General features: G+C 46.9%; 1 long non-coding RNA gene across 1 annotated transcript in view; it reads left to right on the top strand.

The window, feature by feature from the left end:
* Positions 1-22,272, top strand: part of LOC134577388 (uncharacterized) — a 599,529-nt gene extending 577,257 nt beyond the window's left edge. The window contains exon 3 of the long non-coding RNA XR_010085998.1: positions 22,228-22,272. This is a non-coding gene — a long non-coding RNA (uncharacterized LOC134577388). The remainder of the gene's footprint in view (positions 1-22,227) is intronic.
* The last annotated feature ends 2,444 nt before the right edge of the window (positions 22,273-24,716 follow it).

Here is a 24,716-nt window from a genome sequence, read left to right as displayed (position 1 = left end):
GTTTAAGGTCAGCAGGGACGATGCCAGAAAAGAGCGAGCAGTTGAAGATGTGTGTTAGAGAAGGCACAAGACAAGTGGAGAGAGATCTAATAAGGTGAGATGGGACAGGATCGAGTGGGCAAGTGGTGGGGTGAGAGGAGCAAAGAAGAGCAGCCACCTCTTGGTCAGTAGCTGGGGAGAATGTCTGAAGGGTAGGAAAGGCATGATCTATGTGTGATTGAGAAACAGAAAGGCAAGGAGGGGAGAATTCTTTCCTTAGCTGTTCAATCTTGTCAGTGAAGTAACATGCAAAGTTATCAGCAGTAAGGTTAGTTTTGGGGGTGGCCACAGCAGGGCGAAGAAGAGAATTAAAGGTGTGAAAGAGACGCCTGGGGTTGCGGGAACATGAACTAATGAGAGTGGAAAAATAGGACTGTTTGGCAAGGGCAAGGGCTGCACTGTATGAACACAATATGAATCTATAATTGTGTACGAGACTTCCTCCAGGAGCGTTCAGCACAACGGGAACATCTTTGCAGGTAGCGCGTTGATTTAGTATGCCATGGTTGGGGGCGGGTCCTCCTCGAGGTGCTTGTTTGGAGTGGCGCTGCAGTGTTCAAGGCATATGTAAGAGTAGAGTTATATATGGAGATGGCCTGTGAAGGACAGGAGAGGGAAGGGATGGACAGCAGTTGTGAATCAATGTCAGCTGACAACTGTTGGAGATCAAGAGAATTAAGGTCCCTCCTGAGTTGAGGGGGGTTAGGCTGAGGTTTTTGGGTGAGGGGGTATGTGAGAGCAAATGATAAGAGGTGGTGATCAGAGAGTGGATATGGAGTGTTGCAGATATTAGATACTGTACATGCATAAGTGAAGATTTGGTCAAGGGTATTGCCAGCTACATGGGTGGGAGAATTTGCCCACTGCGATAGTCCGAGGGAGGAAGTAATTGAAAGTAGTTTAGTGGCTGCAGAGGTCAAAGGTGGGTTTATAGGAATATTGAAGTCCCCGAGAATTAGGGATGGAATGTTAGAAGAGAGGAAATAGGGTAGCCAGGCAGCAAAGTGGTCAAGGAAGAGAAGAGGGGAACCAGGGGGACGGTAAATAACAGCAATGTTAGCAGAGAAGGGTTTGAAAAGGCGAATTGAGTGTATTTCAAATGATGGGAAAGAGAGAGAAGGGGGGGTGTGAAGAGGTTTAAAAGAGCAGTGAGGGGAGAGGAGAAACCCAACACCACCACCTTTACATTCAGAGTTTCTTGGGTTGTGGGTAAGTTGGAGACCACCGAAGGACAAAGATGCAGGGGTGGCAGTGTCAGAGGGGGAGAGCCAGGTTTCTGTTATGGCTAGTAAATCTATAGAACGAGAGATGAAGAAGTCATGGACAGCAGTGGATTTAGTTATATTGCAAACAGAGTGTGCGTTCCAGAGGGCAGTATTGAAGGATGATTTAGAGGAACATGAGATGGGTATGAGATTAGTGTGGATCCTTGGGTTAGTATGTGCTGAGTTTGTTGCGAGGGAGCCGGGGTTAGGAGAGACATCACCAGCAGCTAGGAGCAGAAGGATAGAAAGGAAGTGAAGGTGGGAGTAGGATTTGAAAGTTTTGTAGGAGGGTATGTATGTAGAGGATTTGGGAGGAGTTGGTGGAGATAGGCTGGAAAGGTATGTGTAGAGTGCATGGGCTGAATAGAGAGGGGAGGGGAGTAAGGTGGAAGTAATAATTATGGTGTTGCTAGGGACAGGTGAGTGAAAGGATAGGGATATTTTAGTGATGAGAGAAGTTAGTGTTAAAGTGAAAAATAGAAGGGAGAACATTAGAAACAAATGTGTATTATATAGATATGTAGATCATATATACAAACACACAAATATAAATGAGTGATTAAACCAATGTAAGGATGCAGTGTGTTAAATAAATTCAGGTGAGGAGAGGTTTAGTGATTTGATTGGTGTGTTAAGGAAACCAGCTGATGTGCACTATCTATAAGTAAGTTGTTGACCGTGGGGTGGGCAATCTTCCAGAGATGATACCTCTGCTCTGAAGATTCAGCAGGACTTGGTTGCTTGGGAGTGCTGGGTGTTAATGCTGTTTTAAGGGGCCCAGTCTCTGCTCTGAAGATTCAGCAGGACTTGGTTGCTTGGGAGTGCTGGGTGTTAATGCTGTTTTAAGGGGCCCAGTCTCTGCTCTGAAGATTCAGCAGGACTTGGTTGCTTGGGAGTGCTGGGTGTTAATGCTGTTTTAAGGGGCCCAGTCTCTGCTCTGAAGATTCAGCAGGACTTGGTTGCTTGGGAGTGCTGGGTGTTAATGCTGTTTTAAGGGGCCCAGTCTCTGCTCTGAAGATTCAGCAGGACTTGGTTGCTTGGGAGTGCTGGGTGTTAATGCTGTTTTAAGGGGCCCAGTCTCTGCTCTGAAGATTCAGCAGGACTTGGTTGCTTGGGAGTGCTGGGTGTTAATGCTGTTTTAAGGGGCCCAGTCTCTGCTCTGAAGATTCAGCAGGACTTTGTTGCTTGGGAGTGCTGGGTGTTAATGCTGTTTTAAGGGGCCCAGTCTGAAATATAAGGTCTGAGGCTCTGCTCTGAAGATTCAGCAGGACTTGGTTGCTTGGGAGTGCTGGGTGTTAATGCTGTTTTAAGGGGCCCAGTCTGAAATATAAGGTCTGAGGCTCTGCTCTGAAGATTCAGCAGGACTTGGTTGCTTGGGAGTGCTGGGTGTTAATGCTGTTTTAAGGGGCCCAGTCTCTGCTCTGAAGATTCAGCAGGACTTGGTTGCTTGGGAGTGCTGGGTGTTAATGCTGTTTTAAGGGGCCCAGTCTCTGCTCTGAAGATTCAGCAGGACTTGGTTGCTTGGGAGTGCTGGGTGTTAATGCTGTTTTAAGGGGCCCAGTCTCTGCTCTGAAGATTCAGCAGGACTTGGTTGCTTGGGAGTGCTGGGTGTTAATGCTGTTTTTAAGGGGCCCAGTCTCTGCTCTGAAGATTCAGCAGGACTTGGTTGCTTGGGAGTGCTGGGTGTTAATGCTGTTTTAAGGGGCCCAGTCTCTGCTCTGAAGATTCAGCAGGACTTGGTTGCTTGGGAGTGCTGGGTGTTAATGCTGTTTTAAGGGGCCCAGTCTCTGCTCTGAAGATTCAGCAGGACTTGGTTGCTTGGGAGTGCTGGGTGTTAATGCTGTTTTAAGGGGCCCAGTCTCTGCTCTGAAGATTCAGCAGGACTTGGTTGCTTGGGAGTGCTGGGTGTTAATGCATATAGCGAGAGCCTCTCTCGAACAATCCTGGTCTTTTTGTCACTACTCGTGGTCGGGGTTTCTGCCATCGTGAAGCTCTGATCCAGTTCGGTTAATTCTGCGATCAGTTCCCTTCGCGGACGGTTGCTCAGTTTATTCGTTATAAAGTCCGTTCGCATATTTGGTTCCTGAGCTTGAGATGGCGGCCATGTTTTTGCATGTTTTAATAGGCAGCGGGACCTTGGCATCAAACTCGTGGAATGGGTACCGGCCAGAGTTGTGCACGAATCCCCGCTCTCTGGCTGGATGTTTCAGCTGTCGGGAGCCGACCGTAGACCGCCGTGAAGGAGGTACTTAACCTGCAGTTAACCGCAACATTCCACATTCTAATTGAGGCCACACGCCAGGCTGTAGGTGGTCCCTGTGACGAGAGAAATCTCGCCACATTGCATTGGAGAAGCCTGGCTGCCCGCCTGCTGCCTTTGGACTATGGACCAGACTTTATGTGAATGTGTTAACCCAGATAGCTATGCCATGGAGCCCATTCGTATAGTTAAAGACTTCGTCTCCATGGCAATTGAACTGTGTGAATAGTATCTGAGCGCTATCCGGTAGTTTTGTGCGCTCAGATCCCAGCTATCTGGGGATATGTGTAATGTCTGTGTGTTGTGTGTAAAAGGTGACTTTATGTATTTTAAAGTGTTTTACTGTCTTTGTGTCACCATGTGCATAATGGAGTCTTGTCTTTGTCCTGGGAGATAATTGAATTACTTCTCAATTATCTCCAGGGCAGAGGAGGGGAAGCCAGGATGCATTGTGGTAAAAAGTATGTGTAATTGGGTTACCTCTCAGGATAAGGGGAGGGAATCTGTGGGTTGTAACTAATATGTTACTGGATATTTTATACCTCCCTGTGGGCGGTCTTGGAATTGCAAGACTGTAATAAAAACCAGGCTGGGTGTGCCAGCACCTCGGACCACTGCTTGACCCTCAACACGGAGCCTTGTCTCGTTCTTGGGGGGATTTACTGATTTTCTGCTTTTCCTGTTCGTCTGCTAGCAGCTATTTGTGAGGTTCCAGTTCGGGAGTTGGAGTGCTATGTTGTATCCAGTTTGGGAATTTGGTGTTCTGCAGTAGCTGTGCCTGTATATCTGGAAGGGGAAGATCTCCTAAATGGCGGTTTTACCCCTTTATGCCTGGGGGTGCCGTTACAATTGGTGGCAAGCGGCGGGATCTTTCCTACAGCCAGAAGGACAGCTACAGGAGACACCATTTCTTTGGATTTACAAGTTAAGGGCAACGCATGTCCTAGTACAGCGACTTCAGCCAGACTACTCCCAGGGTAGTGCTGGCATCAGGGCAGAGTACCGCTGGTCTCTGCCCACTCAGCAATGCACCAAGGCAGCCTACCAGTCCCCCACACAGCCGGGGTGAGGCACCTGGACATGGACAAATTTCTCCTCTACCCAGGTGGAGTAACCTGTTATTGTGGGTGCGCTGTACTGCTGTTTCTGTTTTGTGGGTGGGCTGCTGGACTAACAAGGGCACTGACCGGCAGGAGGTCAGATACCCTGTTAGTCTGTTTGGAAAAGGGGAGAGATGTGATGAGAGCAATCTCGCCACATTGCATTGGAGAAGCCTGGCTGCCCGCCTGCTGCCTTTGGACTATGGACCAGACTTTATGTGAATGTGTTAACCCAGATAGCTATGCCATGGAGCCCATTCGTGTAGTTAAAGACTTCGGCTCCATGGCAATTGAACTGTGTGAATAGTATCTGAGCGCTATTCGGTAGTTTTGTGCGCTCAGATCCCAGCTATCTGGGGATATGTGAAATGTCTGTGTGTTGTGTGTAAAAGGTGACTTTATGTGTTTTAAAGTGTTTTACTGTCTTTGTGTCACCATGTGCATAATGGAGTCTTGTCTTTGTCCTGGGAGATAATTGAATTACTTCTCAATTATCTCCAGGGCAGAGGAGGGGAAGCCAGGATGCATTGTGGTAAAAAGTATGTGTAATTGGGTTACCTCTCAGGATAAGGGGAGGGACTCTGTGGGTTGTAACTAATATGTTACTGGATATTTTATACCTCCCTGTGGGCGGTCCTGTAATTGCAAGACTGTAATAAAAACCAGGCTGGGTGTGCCAGCATCTCAGACCACTGCTTGACCCTCAACACGGAGCCTTGTCTCGTTCTTGGGGGGATTTACTGTATGCTGTTAGAGACTGATTGTCTGCTTTTCCTGTTCGTCTGCTAGCAGCTATTTGTGAGGTTCCAGTTCGGGAGTTGGAGTGCTATTTTGTATCCAGTTTGGGAGTTTGGTGTTCTGCAGTAGCTGTGCCTGGAGAGATGTGACGAGATCTCCTAAACGGCGGTTTTACCCCTTTATGCCTGGGGCTGCCGTTACAGCCCCGTTCGTGACCCTTTCGGTAGTTAGATGATCGGGAGATAAGCCATGAACGGGAATGCCCTGAGGCCGTCAATTAACCTGCAGTTAACCGCAAACCGCAGTGCTCTGGGCGATCAAGTGGTAACACATTCCTCCAGTATGGTGGTCGGCCTTTCGGTAGTAGGAAAGGTGACTGGGGTTAAGTGGTGACAGGGACCGGGTGGTCTGTTGTTCGTTTCACGAATCAGTGCACGTAATCCTTTCGTGAGCACAGTATAAAATGTAAAGTACCGAAGCCTCATTTAATAAAGAATATCACAATGTTTGTCTGTAATGGTTTTGTAACAATAAATAAATAAAGTAATTGCCCCCAACTCACATCCTGTAACTGAACATAACCCTAACGTCATGGAAAAGGTAATGACCTATGTTTGTAAGTAATAAACATTTACATAACAAAACAGTCAACATCATAATCAAAATACATAAAGTGCCATTTACTTTGATACCCGGATACCCCTACCCCACCAGGTTCTGAGCTACCGACGAGCTTGAACCTAATAAACTTACCATGAACCATTAACCCGTTTTTAAACAGCGAATAACTACCCTGTACTTAACAAAGAGCCTGTTTTACCCATAACCTTCAGCTTACTAACCCCGCCACAAACTCAGACCTTGACCCCTTAAGCCGTCTGAGCTCTGCCACCCCGAATAAATAAAGCCCTACACAATCCTTCCTGAAAGTCCAGATCCCAACCCACAACTGAAAGGTGAATGTTACGGTTGCCTCCAGGCTAGCTGGAAGTTGGACCGCTTGGTTATCCCAGTTCCCGAACTCGGAGAGACGAATGCTGCTTTAATCGGCAAAACCTGTCGAATATCCCACTAGCTATAGTAGAGCTAGGATTCACTGTTCCCTACAACACGAGTCAAGGCTGCGAGTAAAACAAATTGGTTTTAATGGCACACATGCATGGCAATTTATACAATTTGTCAGGCCAAAGGACAACCGTTCTGGACCTGATGGTACACTGGACAATGCAATGTCCCAACCAATGAGAGTACAATGTATCTTTTAAAAATGCTCCCTTCCATCTTGGAGATAATTGGTTTCAACGGTTACACTAACCTAAATATCTCCAAGCACATGAAAATACCACGTTTTTTTTTTGCACACTTGAAAATAACATAAAAATACATCACGTCTATTTTATCATGAAAATAGCCCATTCAACCACTCATTAGATAGCTCAGATCTGAGGGAACTAAGTATACGAATTACGCTCAGATCTCACAAACGGTGTATAAGAGTCACATCATCCGCCGATTATAGTTCCAAAGATCTTACTCCCAGGTCCCACTGAACACTCGATGACAAAAATATGGCCGCCGCCTCGTGTTCGGCATACGAACGGCGACCACCTTGGTATAGGTAATTAGATTGCGGTAAACCGCAGAAACCACAGCTTAATTGGTGACACACGCCAGGGTCTAGGAGGTCGTTGTTCGACAGTTATTTCATGTGAGGTTCGGTATTCCGTTCGGGGTGTGCAAACTGCGACCACCCTGAGGGCAGCCAATTAGGTTGCGGTTAACCACAAACCACAACTCCCGGGTGGTCAATTGTCGGCACACTCCTGTAACGGAGTGCTCTGCTTTTCGTTAGTTCTTTTGGCGGTTTTGAGGTCAACGAGGTTAACTAGCGGCAAACGCCAAGGGCCGGGTGGTCGAGCATTCGTATATACGAGCGGATTGCAGAATAGGTTAGTGTGCAACAAAGTAGCAACAAGGGAACAAAATGACTGTACGTATCCAATAGAGGGAATCTCTGTAACATGGCTACCTCCATGTGGAACACTCTGGCAGACACGGTCTTACCCCTTTTTGAGGCAGTCTAAGGCTGCCCAGAACAAAGTAATTCTGGGCGGGGGTCGGTCTGTCTGGATAACCCATCGGCGTTGCCATTCTGTTTCCCGGGTCGGTAGGCGATGGTGAAATTAAAAGGCTGTAGGGATAGGCTCCATCATAATAGTCTGCCATTATCACCTGAGACCCGGTTTAGCCACACCAATGGGTTTTGGTCTGTAACCAGAGTGAACTCTTGTCCGTAGAGGTAGGGAGTCAGTTTCTTTAATGCCCACAGCAAGGCCAGACACTCTTTTTTCTACTGCAGCATAGCTGACCTTGCGGAGTAGGAGTTTTTCGGCTCAAGTATGCCTCAGGATGTTCCCCTCCATCTTTTCCTACTTGGATGAGGACTGCTCCCAGCCCGAACATGGAAGCATCTGTCTGGGTCAGTGCGTTTTTCAGAGCCTGAAAGGCTGTCTCACAGTGGGTAGACCACAGGACCTGTCAGAAAAGATTTTTCTTCATCAAGTCGGTCAGGGGTTTGGTAATTGAACTATAGTCCGGTACGAACTGCCTGTAGTACCCAGCAGTGCCCAGGAAGGCTAGAACCTGAGTCTTGGTGTAGGGTGTGGGTCAGTTTGCGACCGCTTCTATCTTTGCTGGCTATGTTCGCTGCTTCCCACACCCCACTCAGTGACCCAAGTACTGCACCTCCAAAATGGCATGTCTCTGGATTCAGCGTCAGGCCCGTGCCCCGAATCTGATCCAGGACCATTCCTACATGAGCCAAGTGGTCCTCCCATCTAGCTATGCACAGGCAAAATCCTGGAAGTCATCAAGGAGTCTATCCACCAAGCGCTGGAATGTAGCAGGGGCATTCTTCATACCGAAAGGCATGACCTTAAAGTGATACAAGCCGAACGGGTGACAAATGCCGACTTTGGGAAATCCTCCCTGGCCAGGGGAATCTGCCAGTAACCTTTGCAGAGGTCAATGTTAGTTAGATAGTTTTCCCTGGCTATGCAATCCAGTAGGTCGTCTACCCTGGGCATTGGGTAGGCGTCTGTCACGGTCTTATCATTGAGTTTCCAATAGTCTACACAGAACCTGGTAGTGCCATCTTTCTTTGGTACTAGTACTACTGGGGATGCCCAGGGACTATAGGAGGACTCAATGACCCCTGGTCTGAGCATCTCGTCTATTTCCTTTTTCATCCTAGATCTAACTGCTTTTGGGATCCAATATGGGGCCTGTCTTAAGTCCTGGGGTGTCTACATGGTGGGTAGCTAAGTGTACCCGGGTTCCTGAGAAAATATAGTGTTTTTCTTGTAGCAGTTTGTTTAGCTGCTCCCTCTCTACCGGGTTAAGTCTGTCCTCTGTCTGTACTTGGCTCACTAGATCAGAAGGAAGGCTTTTGTCTAACAGGTCGGGTATGGGAAGATTATCGGGGTCGTCGTGAGTGGGGCTACATATCGCTGCCACGTCTTCTTGTCTCTCAAGGTACTATTTAAGCATATTCACGTGGAATATTTTCTGCAGGCTTTCATCGCGGCAGCTAGCGATCACATACGTAGTGTGTAACGGACACCTTCCATTAATGGACGCTTCCTAGCTTGTGCCGAGGACCACAAGCACCGCACCGGACACCACAACCACCACAGACTCCGCAAACTGCCGTAGCTTGACTAGAGTCTCACCGTCTTCCTTCCACCCTGGATCAGCTTCTGTCCTCCAGGACTGTGTGGGAAAGACCTCTTCCTTCCACCCTGTATGAACCTCCAGCATCCAGGACTGTGTGGGGAAGACCTCTCTTCCAAGGAGAGCGTAACAGGAACAGCTCTTAAAAGAGCTAAGTGATTCAAGCTCAGGGGAGTATGCAGAGCATAGCAATCCCTAGGGGGTTTATAACAGCTCCCTCCAATAACGAGACAAGGCTAAGTTTTGAGAGATCAAGAAGAACTGATGTTTAATGGCATGTACTCTGCTTTTAAGGAGTGCTCCCCTGCAAGGGAGACGCCCACAGGCAATTAGGCATTAACCAACCAGATAACAGTTACATCCCACAAATTCCCTCCCCTTTGCTTGGGAGATAATTGAGTTTCTTACTGTTGATACCGGAGAAACTGACGGAAGCCAAGCACAGAGAGATGGACACAGGTTTCTTCAGGAAGGAAGAGATTCTTTATTCGATTCACCGACCGGGACTCAGAGGGACTAATGTCACCAAAAAACAGCAAAGTCTGAGTCCTGATCATACAGCTACATAGCTACATAGGCATGTAGCTCCTCCCATAATCAGTTCAACCTACACATACTCTTATCTAATCAACCGAATAGAGACTAAATTCCTGTTTGACCACATGGCTTGCCCAGCACAATGGAGGAGGGGAAATACTGGTATATCTTGTATTCCTACATATGCTCCTTACACTACTGATTGTATCTTAGCTACGTGATACATCAACATATGCAAGTGCACATACCACGTGGCAATCTTGTCCTAGTAAATTTATTTTTACTGAGATTCCACCACATTCCCCCCTTTGATGCCTCTGATATTTTCACAATTACGGAGGCATCACTTAACCTTAGTTTGCATATACCTCAGGTTGCCATGAACCAGACCAGACTTTGCTACTAATGATGTTAATCCCTCAACATTCTTCTTCCTGCATTAGTTCTCCCTGATTTAGAACCTCATATCTATATATGGCCATTATCTGTGCAGCAGCCTTTCTTTCTGCTATATTTTCTATAATGCTCTGCACAGACCTAACTACTAAAGGAATAAGACCTGGTAGGAGAAGACACAGCAATAAGATCAGCATGACTCCACCTACCAATGCCTTAAGTCCTCCAAACTGCTCATACCAATTACCAAACCAACTACTTGGATTATACCCTTTCCATACCTGAATAGGCACATGCGCTAGTTTAACTATATGGCTAGTAAGCTCAGCTATTGCTTGCCCTTCATCATCTATTTGAAGACAGCAATTGCTTAGGTTAAACTTCCCACATACACCTCCCTCTACTGCCAATAGGTAATCCAAAGCTAATCTATTTTCGTAAACGGCTGTCCTCATCCTAGTATTATGCTTCGCTAGAAGATTGAGCGCTTGTGATGTCTCATTAGTAATTATCTTAACCACCGCCTGTAACCTTATAATGCGGTTGAGCATATATATTGGGGTTCTATATCCGAAAGTGCCATCCTCTGCCCAAGTGGCTGGCCCATAATAATCTATAATACGCTGGGGAGGCCATTCATTATCTTCCCAGGCGCCTATCTCTATGGGTCCCCTTTTCTTCCTATGATTCACATCATATACTTTAACTCCCAAAGTCTCACCTGTTTCAATAGGCAACAAGAAGAAGGATGGTTTGATCATACCTAACACACATGCCCCTTCCCAGTCCTGTGGTAACTCCGAATAGGCCTTCTTACCACAGATCCAGTACAAATTTGCTGGGGCTTTCCAACTAGATGTAATAGATAAATCAAACCACACATCCTTTAAACTGGCATATCTTGCAAACGGGTTGGGTGGTTCTGAGACATTTGAAGCCGACCACCAGGTTGTATTCTTTGTACTATCAACATAAGCTTTTTGCCCTAGACAAGTTAGTTCTCCTACAGATGTATTAAACATTATTCCTTTCCTTGCTATGCAAACATAACCTATGATGGAGGTCTTTAATCTCCACTCAGATTTACCTCTAACACTCATCTGATAATCGGCTTGTGAGGATATTATTTGTTCAATTGTCTCAGAACGGACATTACCTCCTTTGCTTCCCAGGGCCATTGGTCTCCCATGTTAGTACCTCCACACACATAGCAGTTGGTCACATTAAGACTACCAGCAATACTTTCAGCTAAATCTATAAACAGGTTTTTAGCATTATGGGGGATCTTATTATCTACACTCATCTCTTCGTAAAAAGAATGGAAAACCTGATGAGTTTGGGATGCTACGGTATCGGTCTCTATCCCTATAAACAATATTGTCCCAGGATCTAAACCCGTCCCATATATCTGAAACCCAAATAAGTTACCGAACCTATCTAAAAATTGTTCAGGATTATTTATAAGTATATGGACTGGGTTACATTCCATAGACTTACAATATGGTTTGGTAGGCAACTTAGTAACAATCATATCCTTATCTGCTGTCTGTCCCCAAGTTGCCCACCCCACACAAGACCAATATGGGCAATAATTATAATCCTTATCTGGGCATTTTGGACTTACGTACTTGTTTTTACTAGGGGACAAATATATTTATCGTTAGACCCATACGTTCTCTCCCACTTAAGATCCCCACATACATTCCACGGCTTTCTACCACTTGATATCGCTTTACATGCATCAAATAGCAGAACACCCGAAGAATGTACGGTTTCTAATACAGTCTTATTTATTAGGGTCCCCTGTGGATCTCCATTCCTGAGGGTCAACCAAATTGTACGTGGTTGATACTCTGGATTGAAGCACTTAGGTTCCCCTACTCCTAAATGGCATACACTATATTCTATACCTAGGTATCTACACCTAGACACATATCCCTTACACTCATATTGTGGATGCCAAATTAGGGTCTGGGAAATATGATTACCTGTTATAGTAGTCTTAATGCAAACCTCACAGCTAGGAGTGTCGGTACCTCTACCTTCCTGAATATAAAAAGACACAAAAATATACATTATCAAAAGCACTTCTTTCGACGTCTTCATCCTCAGTCTTCGTCCGTGCGATGGCACCTCAGCTTCCAGGATGTAAGGGCTGCAGGGAATGGAGTTCTGCTCTTCTTCACAGAGGTCCATTCGAGACACCCTGGCTATGATACGTGGGTGAGTGGTCAGGCTTTATTATGGCCATCAAAAACACTCACTTACTAATTTCTTTAAATACAATTGTAATCCCAATGTCTCCTCGTCACTCCGACTGAGTCGTGCGCTTTAACCGGATCTTGCAGGGATTCTCTGGATCTGGTGTAGCTTGCCAAGAATCTACTGCTGCTGGTTTAACCCTGGAGTGATGAATCCATGGAGTCACTTCAGCCACCTTTATTGCTGTAGGGGTAGACAAAAGAACAACATAAGGACCCCTCCACTTAGGCCCTAACGGTATACTGTTCCACTCTTTAATCCACACTTGATCTCCTGGATGATGGCTATGAACAGGGGGATAAATATTCACAGGTAATCTATCTTGTACCCATTTCTGTACCTCCTCCATAGTTTTACCCAACTCTACAAGCTGCTGCAGAGTAATTCCTTCTCCCAACTGACTCAAATCCCCCCTTAAGTTACCAAGTACGGGAGGTGGACGCCCATACATGATTTCAAAAGGTGAGAGATCCATCCTTCTGGTAGGTGTACTACGAATACGTAACAGAGCTATAGGCAAAAGAACATTCCACTTAAGCTGAGTCTCTTGACACATCTTTGCCAACTGGTTATTTATAGTTCTATTCATTCTTTCTACTTTACCAGAGCTCTGAGGTCTATATGCCGTATGAAGCTTCCACTTAATACCAAGCATATGAGTCAGTTGTTGTAGGCACTGGTGAACAAAGGCTGGACCATTATCCGATCCTATAGAGCATGGTAGTCCATATCGGCGTATTATTTCTCGCAGCAGGAATCGTACAACTTCTCCTGCTTTCTCTGTACGTTTAGGACATGCTTCTACCCAGCCTGAATAGGTGCACACAACTACTAGTAGGTAGCGATGTCCACCGGATTGAGGCATTACTGTATAGTCTATTTGAAGATCGGACATAGGGAGTCCCCACATATACTGAACTCCTGGTGGTTTTACTGGTCCTTGCCTTGCATTATTCTTAGCACATATTACACATCTTCGTACAATGGCTTGAGTCAAGTTGGACAATCTCTTGGTATGTAGAAATGTTTTCTGAGAGATTCTTCCATACTATCTCTTCCAGAATGTGTCCCGTTGTGATAGTTCTGGACAATTTCTACAGCTAGTGATGCTGGAATGACTATTCTTCGATCTTCTAAATGATACCATTTGTTCTCCAGGTACTTTCCAGTTTCAGTCTTTAACCAATCTTCTTCTTGAGCTGTATAAACTCGAGTCCATTGAGACAGTGGAGTCGGTATAAGAGCAGCTATATGTTCCACATATTCCTGTCTTCCTGATTCAGCGGCACGCTTAGCTGCATTATCTGCCATCCGATTTCCCTTGGTTACATCACCATCTCCTTTCAGATGCGCCCGACAATGTATAATACCAACTTCTTTCGGTTCCCATACGGCTTCCAATAGTTGTAATATTTCGGCTGCGTACTTAATTTCTTTACCCTCTGAATTCAATAGACCTCTTTCTTTATACAAAGCTCCGTGGGCATGAGTGGTTAAAAACGCATACTTGGAGTCCGTGTAGAGGTTCACTCTTAAACCTTCAGCCAATTGTAACGCTCGTGTTAGTGCGATTAATTCTGCCTTCTGTGCCGATGTTCCTTTTGACAGTGGCCAAGCTTCTATCACCTTGTCCATAGTTGTTACTGCATATCCTGCATAGCGAATCCCTTCTTTCACATAACTACTACCGTCTGTATAGTACTGGACATCAGGGTTCTGGATGGGAAAGTCACGAAGATCTGGTCTACTTGAAAATACTTCATCCATCACCTCCAGGCAATCGTGTTGACTTTCAGTAGGTTGCGGCAAAAGGGTAGCTGGATTTAAGGTATTGACAGTCTCTAAATGCACTCTTGGGTTTTCACACAACATAGCTTGATACTTAGTCATGCGTCTGTTACTAAACCAATGATTGCCTTTGTAATCTAGCAACGTTTGTACTGCGTGCAGGACTCGCACATAGAGTTCTTGACCCAGAGTGAGTTTATCGGCTTCAGCTACCAGCAGGGCGGCTACGGCAGCTACGGCTCTTAGACAAGGTGGAAGACCACTGGCCACTGCATCCAGTTGTTTGGACATATATGCAACAGGTCTTTGCCATGATCCCAAGTACTGTGTTAATACTCCCACAGCCATTCTTCTTTGCTCGTGTACATATAAGTAGAATGGACGTGTGTGATCAGGTAGACCTAATGCTGGGGCACTCATCAAAGCCTTCTTCACATCTTCAAATGCCTTTTGCTGTTCAGGGGTCCATAGGAAGGGATCGTGTTCTGTACCTTTTATAGCCACATAAAGAGGTTTCGCCAATATCGCATAACTGGGAATCCATATCCTACAGAAGCCTGCTGCCCCCAAGAACTCTCGCGCTTGTCATCTATTCTTGGGTATTGGTATTTGGCATACAGCTTCTTTTCTCTCTGGCCCCATTATTCTTTGACCTTCAGAGATATTGAATCCCAGATACTTGACAGTTGGCTGACACAACTGAGCCTTCTTCCTGGACACCTTGTATCCTGCCTTCCAGAGAATGTGTAGTAGATCATGTGTTGCTTGCTGACATATTTCTCTTGTAACTGCGGCTATCAACAAATCATCTACATATTGTAATAGTACACACTCTCCTGGGATGGACTTGAAATCCAGTAAGTCTTGACTTAAAGCTGATCCAAATAGGGTAGGTGAATTTTTAAACCCTTGGGGCAGTCTCGTCCAAGTCATCTGGCGTTTTGAGCCCGTTACAGCAGTTTCCCATTGGAATGCAAAGATACACTGACTTTCTGCAGCAATTCGAAGGCATCTTTGAGATCTAAGACAGTGAAATAGGTAGCCCCACCGGGAATTAAAGCAAGCAGGTTATATGGATTGGGCACAACTGGATGTATACTTACAACCGCATCATTGACTGCTCTCAAGTCCTGCACAGGGCGATACTAATCTGTACCGGGCTTTTGAACAGGCAGCAATGGGGTGTTCCAGGGGGAAGTACAGAATTTTAGGATACCATACCGTAAGAACTTATCCAGATACGATTGTATATTCTTCTTGGCCTTTTGTGGGATATGATATTGCTGTAAGCTCACTGGATAGACCCCAAGTTTCAGTTCGATTCGAATTGGTGGAATATTACGAGCAAGTCCTGGTGGGTTGTTCTCTGCCCAAACTCCTGGTATATTGAACAAGGATTCATCACTCTTAGGGTTTTGGCTAGTCAACGCTGTATAAAGTCGCCACTCTTCTTCCTTTGGTACAGATAGTGTCATTATACCTGAAGGTCCATTGAACTTTAAAGATGTTGTTCCATTTGGTAGAAACGTTATCTGTAGTTTTGACAGCAAATCATGTCCTAGCAGTTGGACTGGACATTCAGGCATATAAAGGAATTGATGTTTCACTATGTGGCCTCCCAATGTACAGAGTCGACTTTTAAGAACCGGTTTAGCAGCACTCCTTCCAGTTGCTCCTATTACGGTGATAGTTCTTCCAGATGGGTTCTTCCAGATGGAGGAGCAACTAGGTCAGTCACCACCGAATGTTCAGCACCAGTATCGATTATGAATGCACTCCTTTTTCCCCCTATTGATATATCGACCATAGGCTCCGCTCGGCCAAGGGGGATGGAGCCCGGTCGGCATCAATAGTCCTCCATGACCGTGTCAGCCAATCCTACAAAGTCCCTATCTTCTCTATCGCGGGATCTCTGCGCTGCGGGATAGTACCTGTCTTCTCTAACACTTCCTCTATTGCTACCATTACTCCCTCTGGGACCTCCTCTACCTCTCGCTCTGCCTCTATAATTACCATATCCTGCCCTGGGTCGGTCTCTCTCATACTGTTCCCTTCGCGGACACTCGCTTCTCCAGTGCCCTTCTTCCCTACAATATGCGCACTGATTCCTACTCAGGGGTTCCCCATTCCACTTACTATAGCCTCTATCTGTTCCCCTATATACTTCCTTTTCCCTTCTATCTACGCCTGTGATCGCTACCGCAAGCATATCTGCCTTTCTACGCATCTTGCGATCTTCCTCTTTCTTCGTCTCCGTTTCCCTGTTCATATACACTTTATTCGCTACCTCCATTAGTTGGGTTATGGACATCCCTACAAACCCTTCTAACTTTTGTAGCTTGCGCTTTATATCTCCGTAGGCTTGACTGACAAAGGCAGAGTTAACCATCCGGGAATTCTCAGGGGCATCCGGTTTAAAGGGGGTATACAAGCGGTATGCCTCCAATAATCGGTCATAAAAGACACTGGGCGATTCATCACTTTTCTGTAACACCTCAGCCGTCTTAGACATATTAATCGCCTTCTTTCCTCCAGCTTTCATGCCAGCAATAATAGCGTCTCTATAAGCTTTTAAATGAACCATGTCTGCACCATTGACATTCCACTCTGGATCAGTGTTCGGATAATGAGTTGCGTCCCATGCTGCTGGGTTGGCTTGATTTCGTGCACGGGCCTCTTCTTCCAGTGCTTTAATTGCCGCTTGATTTATCCTAGTCCTTTCCTCGTTATTAAATAATGTCATTAATAATTGCTGGCAATCAGCCCAAGTGGGATTGTGTGTCTGGACTATCGAGGTGAACAGATCGGTCATGGCTTGAGGCTTTTCAGTGTAAGAGGAGTTAAGGGTCTTCCAATTAAAGAGATCGGTAGTCGTGAAAGGGACATAGACAAAGACTGGGTCAGCGTATTGTATCTGGCCGTCATCGTTAAGGTGTGTCAATCGAAGTGGCATTTGATAATGTTGGGGTTGGAGGGTACCGGTCAGTCGTCGGGTTAGTATGGGGCTTCGTTGAGGTGCGTCAGTTAGGGGTTCCAGTCGAGGGGTAGTAAGGCAGGGGGATGGGGAAGCTTTACTATGGGGAAGGTTGGTGAATAAAATATTCTGGGCCGGGCTAGGGGGAGCCTGACCGGAAGCTAGATATGGCGCCAAATCAGGATATGTGGGGTTAACGGAACTAGGTACCGGAAGGGGAGGTTTTGAAACAAGGGGGCTGGATTCTGAGCTGGAGGAGTGTCAGGATCGGGACAGGGATCCAACACGCAGAGTACAAACAGGTGGTAGGTACGTATACCGGACCTTAGAATGGCCGGACTTAACGTAAGGAGTAAGTAGAGAATGGTCTAGGGACAAGCCGAGGTCGAGGGAACGAGAGGACAGGTAAGCGAGAGACAAGCCGAGTCAAAGGGTAACAGAGATAAACAGGGTAGTACAAACAAGCCGGGTCAGAACCAAAGAGACAACTAGAATACAAGAGCACTGAGTGACTAGACAGGCTAGAACCACGACAGGGCAATGAGCAGATGCCGAAAGCCTTACTTTATACCTTGATTCTAGAGGGTAATCACGCCCCCGACGAGTCCTGATTAGTGCTCGGGACTTGACTGACAGGTCGACCCGGGTTGGCGTCATGATGTCGACTACTGAGCGTCGCGTCATATAAGGAAGTAGATCCCTCGCGGTCGGCTTGTAAATGGCCGAGAGGACCGCGAGGAACGGAAGAAACAACCCCTCTGGGAGGATAAACGTCTAAGTCTCTCACCTCCTCTGAGGTAGAGACTACAGGTACCCTGACAAGGAGGAAGTAGATGGGGACAACGGGGCAAGGGTTGGAGCGTTTCCAGCAGCACCTCCTCTTCCTCTTCCTGTGGAGGAGGAGTAAGGGGGCGGCATAGGGGTCTCAGACTCAGGGAGCGTGTCCAAAATGGGCGTAATCATGGCCCTAGTGGACAAGCGAGTCCTGGCCACCATGAGGCGACATTGCTCCTCGTGGCATACTCTGATCCATTTTGGCGAGTCATTTACGGCTTGCCTCCAACAATCAATATATGGAAACTGGCCGTAAAGTTCAGGCCTACCTGATACGGCCACGTGTACACGCTGTACCAGGTTAGGATCCAAACTGCCACGTGGCGGCCATGCGGCAACCAAAGTAGGCCATTCCCTACTACACAATGTTATCAGGCGTGCTGGAGACATTTTTACCCCAAAATCACATTTAGTGTATCCCTTTTTAAAATTCTTTATCATGCATCCTAAGGGATCCAAAATCGTCGAATCTGACGCGCCCATACTTAACAATGGAGTGTCGTTTCCAACAGATACTATGCAAACACTCTATCAACGGTCACACCCGTTCCCTCGGCAACAGCACCACGTGGTACAGTTACTAAGTGAAACGCACACAACAAAACACTCAGGGAATTCCCGTACACACACAGCTGTTACACCAGTCACTAAATAACTAATACTGTGCCCTTTGGCGAAACTATACAGTCACCAACGCTATAATTCCCTATATTTGAATTACCCGTCTATAACATACCCCAGTAACATCGTCTTTACAAACAGTAGTTACAGTACGGTTAGCATAGGTTAAAGTACAATTTAAAGTCACAGTACAATTAGTAGTGGTTATGGTGTTAGACATGCAATATAGACGACAATTATTAGTACTTATTTACAGTGTCAGTAATTATATATGGTTATGGTACCGTGCGCTATCATACAGTTACACACTATTCACACTCTCGCTAAACGGCAGAGCTCACACTATCTAGCAAGATATATACGCTACTAAAACAATCTTTAACACATATACAATTCCCAACTAATCTATTGGCCAGTACCTTGATGGACTACCTAAAACTATCTACATCCGTTTTGGTTAGCCACACTGCCCAAGCACCACATATAGCGAACTAGAAGGCGGAATTTACAACAGCACCCTTTTAGTCTATTTACTCTATCAAAAATCTAGTGGGTTCCAAATTTACACGCCTTCCCACTTAGCCAAGATAGGTTGAGATCTAGCGGACCAAATTTACACAGACGCCGCTTAGTCTCCCGGTCCCTCCGACCTAGCGAACAAAATATACACCCTAGAACGCTAGTCTAGACAAGACACCGGTGTCCGGCTAGGGCTATTTACACCAGAACCCCGCCTGACTCCAAACCAAAATTAAACGGGCTGACTACAGGGCGTTTAATTGAGCGGTGCGCCTTCGCTCCTTCCCTCCACTGCAGGGGGCAGATTCCAAATAACCCCTTATGGGCAATAGCGCACAATCGGTATCCAATAACCCTAGTGGGTCCGCCGTCTAAAACAGCGGTCGTCTTACCTCCTCGTTCCTGAACCTGAGTTCACACTCATCGACGGGGACACCCCAGCACTTACTACGTAGAGGCCGATGATCTCCTGGACAACAGACCAGTGGCGCCGAGACGAAGGGAGGTCCACGCAGAAGTTCAGGGGTGCAGCCGTAGAGAACGTGGGCAAAGATAGACCGTCTCACACCTCTGCTTCTCAGCTACCGTTGAACGATGAGCTTCCCAGCCAATGCACCAAATGATACCGGAGAAACTGACGGAAGCCAAGCACAGAGAGATGGACACAGGTTTCTTCAGGAAGGAAGAGATTCTTAATTCGATTCACCGCTTGGGACTCAGAGGGACTAATGTCACCAAAAAACAGCAAAGTCTGAGTCCTGATCATACAGTGTAGGTCCCTTATATATGCATGTAGCTCCTCCCATAATCAGTTCAACCTACACATATTCTTATCTAATCAACCGAATAGAGACTAAATTCCTGTTTGACCACATGGCTTGCCCAGCACAATGGAGGAGGGGAAATACTGGTATATCTTGTATTCCTACATATGCTCCTTACACTATTGATTGTATCTTAGCTACGTGATACATCACCATATGCAAGTGCACATACCACGTGGCAATCTTGTCCTAGTACATTTATTTTTACTGAGATTCCACCACACTGTATCTCCTCAATTATCTCCAAGCTAAAACTTATACATTTTATAAATTTTTATAACTTTCTCATTTTACATAGTACATGAATAAAACATTTATATTTATACATTTTTATGAACAACACAACTTGTGGAACAACATATTCAAAATTCGTAAAAATCCGTCAAGTGGTTCAAGAAATATTAAAAAGTCTATTTGGACCGACCGCACGCCTGTTTGTATGCCCAAAACAGTTCCACAGATTCAGGCTGTGCGGTCAGTCTATTTCTGCCCTGAAAATAACAAAGTCCCATCCGAAGGCGGCGTTCGAATCGTTGAACTCACTTCGACTTCTGTTGAAGTGTCAAAGTGAAACCGGGGTTGTGTTTCCGTGGGGTTCAATTGTCTACTGGAGGTCTATTTTACACCCAAAATGACAAAGTCCTGTTCGAACGTGTGTTCGAATCTTCGAACGGGACTTAGTCTCCAGCCGCAGTGTCGAAGGGCAGGGGAAGGTACAGGTCAGCGGTGTTCGTTCAAATGTGTGGCCGATTTCCGTTCCAGGCATTTGACGGCATACACCGATGACCGCGTTCGACTGGATTAAAATGGTCGCCGCCACGTGTTCGACTGTCTAATGGCGGCCACTTCGACTGCTTCGGCACTTCAACGACTTCGGCATTTTGACTGCATCCGAAGTGCCGGTTTAAAAGTACAAAACCTTTCTTTGTACAACACAGTTAAAGGGCCAGAAACAGTATGCAAAAATCCATTATGCCCAAATGTAATTCCTAAAGGGCAATACATTGAGGCCATAGTCGCAGGGCAGGAGGCTAGCGATCAGTCCTCTCCAATGCCGGGTGGCAAAGGGCAGTTTGTCACATAATGTCCCCGCGCTTCTCTACTACTTGGTAGGGTCCCTGCCAGGCTGCTTGCAGCTTGTCTGTTTTAACGGGTTTGAGGACCATAACTTTCTGTCCTATATAAAAACTCCTCTTCCGTGCCCTCCTCTTCCGTGCCCCATACTTTCTGTCGCCTCTGGTCCGCCTGGAGGTTAGCCTGGACCGACCGGGCCAACTGTTCCATACGGTCCCCAAGTTCCAGCACGTAAGGTACAATGGGGACTCTGGCATTTTCGGTCTCTCTCTCCCAGTGCTCCCGGATCAAGTTCAGGGGTCCCCAAACCTTGCGCCCGTTTAGCAGCTCAAAGGGAAAGAATACTGTTGTTTCCTGGGGCACCTCCCGGTAACCGAACAGCAGGTGCGGAAGGAATCGCTCCCAGTCTCTATATTCCTAGGTGAAAGTTTTCAGTATCTGTTTGAGGGTTCCATTGAACCTCTCACAGAGCCCATTAGTCTGCGGGTGATAGGGGGAGCTGAGTAAGGATTTTATTTTGCAGACATGCCATAGCTGCTGTGTTAGTTCAGCAGTAAACTGGGTGCCCCTGTCGGATAGGATTTCCCTTGGGAATCCAAACTGAGAGAACACCTGAACTAACGCATTAGCTACGGTGTCAGCTTGGATAGGGCCACTACCTCGGGATAATGAGTAGTATAGTCCACCACGGTAAGACTATATATTTTCCCGGATGGACTGGGGGTGGTGAGTGGCCCCACTAAATCGATGGTTACCCGGCTAAATGGCTCTTCTATAATGGGCATATTGATGAGGTGTGCCTTGGGGTGGTCTCCTCTCTTCCCTACCCGCTGGCAGACCTCACAAGTATTGCAATAGGTCCTCACATCTGCATGTATCTCCGGCCAGAAAAAGGTGTGGGTAATGCGGTGGAGGGTACGGGTGCCCAGCTAAGGGAATGTCGTGACCCACCTGGAGAATTTCTCATATATACTTGTGGGGTATGACTAACTGCCTCCTACGGTGACCCTTCTTCTTATATGTCTATATAAAATGCCCTGCTCCCACACAAAGTTCTCGTGGTCTAACCCCCTAGCTCCAGTGTCGGCTCTTTCTCTATATTTCTAGAGGGTCGGGTCAGTTTTAGTCACAGCCTCAAAGGCTGCAGGAGTATCTCAGGGTACCGGGGGCTGGGGTTTGGCCACAGTAGGGGATAGTCTTACCTGAGTCTTCTGCACTGGTGAAGGGTCTTGTTGTCTCCCTGCTTGCGAACAGGTGGTTACAGGATGCGCCTCAGTGTTGTAGGAGGGGGCATATGCTGAAGTCATGGGACCCAGGTCGTTGCCCTGTAGAACCTCAGCGGGCAAGTTGTCCATAATCCACACCTTCACAAGTCCTTTACCAGCACCCCAGTCCAAATGTACTTTAGCCGTTGGTAGTTTGTACACATCCCCTCCAGCCACCCTGACAGCCACGGTGCTTCCGGAGTGCTTATGTTCTGGAACTAGGCGGCCTTGTACCAGGGTGATGGTGGCCCCGGTGGCCCTTAGCCCCTGGGTGGTGCGGCTGTCCAACAATACCTCTTGTCTGTGGTGTTGACGATGGTCGGTTGCGGCACACACTTGGTCCGCTTCATGTAGAGGTCCATGTAGAGGTCCATGGGGGGTCTCCTTATAGACACAAAGTGCTTGGGCAATGTAGCGGAGGGCAGTATTGTAATCCACGATCTCCGCTGGTATTATCGGTAAATCCACAGTCAGCGCTGAAAAGTAAGGCAATATCCCAATCCTCCCAATAACTGAAACGAAACACAGTATGGGAGTCAACTGAGGTCTTTATTCACAAGATGCCATATTTATACAGTTCCCCATGCAAGGGGTTTCCTTACAGACATTGCAGGGTATTTCTCCCATCAGGCATTGTCTTTCTCCCATCAGGCACCGCTGCACGAGCGGGATACTCCCACTAGAATATACAGTTAAGTGGATTATCCCCTCATGCCGCAAAACCGACAATTTACTTTAAAATACATATTCTGGACATTATTCGGTATATTGACATAACCGAACGTTCGGTAGATAGCTGGGGTCTGAGCGCACCTTTTGTGAGAATACCACTCAGATCCCAGCTGAAATGACCGAACGCCGCATCAAATACCGTTTTACATTGAAGTTCCCCTCAATCTGCCGATTGCACTTAGGGGAACTATCTTACCGAAAACCGGGCTCCCGAATGGTCTGGAAGTACAGCGGTGTTCGTGTCGTCGAGTAGTTCCAGGCGCTCGACGACAGAACACCGCTGCAGAAACAAATGATCCAAGATGGCCGACCGCCGCGTGGTCGGTAGTCGAACGACGGCCACCTAGGAGAGCCTCTAATTACCGATTGCAAAATTATTGCAATCGGTTAACGAGCGCCACACGTACCTGAATGTGTGGTCTATCAGGGGAGCCCGCATTCGCTTCACGAACAGCCCGGATAGCCGCTGTTTGTGAAACAAAGTACTTGCATGCTAGTAGCTTACGGCTGCAAGCATGCGAATTACCATGGTCCCATAATACATAGTAAAATACATACAGCCTACAGCATAACATACAGACAACCTTTAATACATGTATAGTCCAGAAGTGGCTAGGTTTGCTACAGGCAAGTTGTCCATAATCCACACCTTCAAAAGTCCTTTACCCGCCCAGTCCAAATGTACTTTAGCCGTTGGTAGTTTGTACACATCCACTCCAGCCACCCTGACAGCCACGGTGCTTCCGGAGCGCTTATGTTCTGGAACTAGGCAGCCTTGTACCAGGGTGATGGTGGCCCCGGTTTCCCTTAGCCCCTGGGAGGTGCGGCCGTCCAACAATACCTCTTATCTGTGGTGTTGACGGTTGTCGGTTGCGGCACACACTGGGTCTGCTTCATGTAGAGGCTTCCATGGGGGGTCTCCTTATCGATAAGGAGACTTCCATGGGGGGTTTCCTTATCGACACAAAGTGCTTGGGCGGGCCGAGTAGATCCAGACGGGGACGAGTTATAGTTCTGGGGAGGATAGTTATTATTGAGGGGGCAGCTGGCTATGAGATGCCCAGGCTGTTTACATTTGAAGCATGTGGTATGTGGGCGGTCTTGGGAGTAGTTGTTGGGTGGTCCTGTGTATCGGGTAGGTCCTGCTGGCACAAGCGTACGAAACTCCATTCGTGGGCTTTTTCAGTGATTTTCTCTAGGTTCGGTACGAATCACCGTTCGGGAGTTAGTGAACTCCTATAGTTGGGAGTCGTGGTGCTCGTCGGCCAATTTCGCGGCTTCGTTGAGGTTACTAGGTCGTCTGTCTTTTAACCATTCCCTGTCCTTTTGATCTAGTCCGTCATAGAAATGCTCCAACAAAAATAATTCCAAATTCTCGGCTGCAGTGACTGCCCGACATTAATCCAATGGGTGGCAGCCCTGCGCATTCGGTGCGCCCATTCGGCATAAGTGCCATTCGGTTTCTTTTTGTGCTACGGAACTGCCTGCGATATGTGTCGGGGGTCACCGCGTATCTTCTCAGCAGTGTGTCCTTTACCAGCATGTATTGGGCCACCTCCTCTGTGCTAAGGGTCCTGAAGGCTTCCATAGCTCGCCCTGCTAGTTTCCCGGACAAGATACGAGACCATTCCTCGGTGGGAATTTGATGAAGCGCACATTACCTTTCAAAGTCGGCTAAAATTAGTCAATTCCCATCTCACTTTCCACGAACGGCTTGGACACTGCAAACTGAATCTTTCATTGCCCTGCAAGCTCG

The sequence above is a fragment of the Pelobates fuscus genome, chromosome 11 (genome assembly GCF_036172605.1).
Source record: "Pelobates fuscus isolate aPelFus1 chromosome 11, aPelFus1.pri, whole genome shotgun sequence".
Classification (NCBI taxonomy): domain Eukaryota; kingdom Metazoa; phylum Chordata; class Amphibia; order Anura; family Pelobatidae; genus Pelobates; species Pelobates fuscus.
Note: the sequence above shows the minus strand (reverse complement) of the source record. Positions and strands in the feature narration are given on the sequence as shown.